This window comes from Theobroma umbraticum, unplaced genomic scaffold (assembly GCF_002168275.2).
Source record: "Theobroma umbraticum cultivar Fairchild unplaced genomic scaffold, ASM216827v3 scaffold_20.0, whole genome shotgun sequence".
In the NCBI taxonomy this organism is placed as follows: Eukaryota; Viridiplantae; Streptophyta; class Magnoliopsida; order Malvales; family Malvaceae; genus Theobroma; species Theobroma umbraticum.
The window spans coordinates 220,841-221,302 of NW_018397266.1; the positions used below are offsets into that span (position 1 = coordinate 220,841).

The 462-nt window shown below is 36.4% G+C and overlaps 1 long non-coding RNA gene across 1 annotated transcript in view; it reads left to right on the top strand.

Annotated features, from left to right (window-relative positions):
• LOC110423539 (uncharacterized) overlaps window positions 1-105 on the top strand; it is a 2,701-nt gene extending 2,596 nt beyond the window's left edge. The window contains exon 3 of the long non-coding RNA XR_002445829.1: window positions 49-105. This is a non-coding gene — a long non-coding RNA (uncharacterized LOC110423539). The remainder of the gene's footprint in view (window positions 1-48) is intronic.
• Window positions 106-462: the final 357 nt, after the last annotated feature.

Here is a 462-nt window from a genome sequence, read left to right on the forward strand (position 1 = left end):
ATGATTGGTTAGAATTGACTTGTTATACCTTCTTCTTGTCTTGGATAGGTTTTGGATATAGCTCCGCATCACCATTGTCTGAGTTTTTGTCTCCTAGGGACTTAATAATGTCATTGGGTGTAGCGTGGATCCATGATGTACAAGATTAGGTGGAGATGATTGCTCTACACATCTTTGATTCTATTTAGCAGCACTTAGTTTTTATTACCGTAAAAAATTAGGGTTTTTATATTGAAGTACGTATTCATTGGGGTGAAAGTAAAAAGGTAGTCTTTCTTTTTCTCGTATAGAGCAAAGATGCCATCAATGGGGCAAACCCCAAACCCCAGTGCTAACGGCAACCTCTCCTTTAACAACAACAACAACAACAACAAACCCAACTTCTGTGCCAGGTCATTTCTTCAATTTTCTCTCTTTTTCTTTTTTGAGAAAATTAGGGAGAAAAACTAAATAAAAATCTAA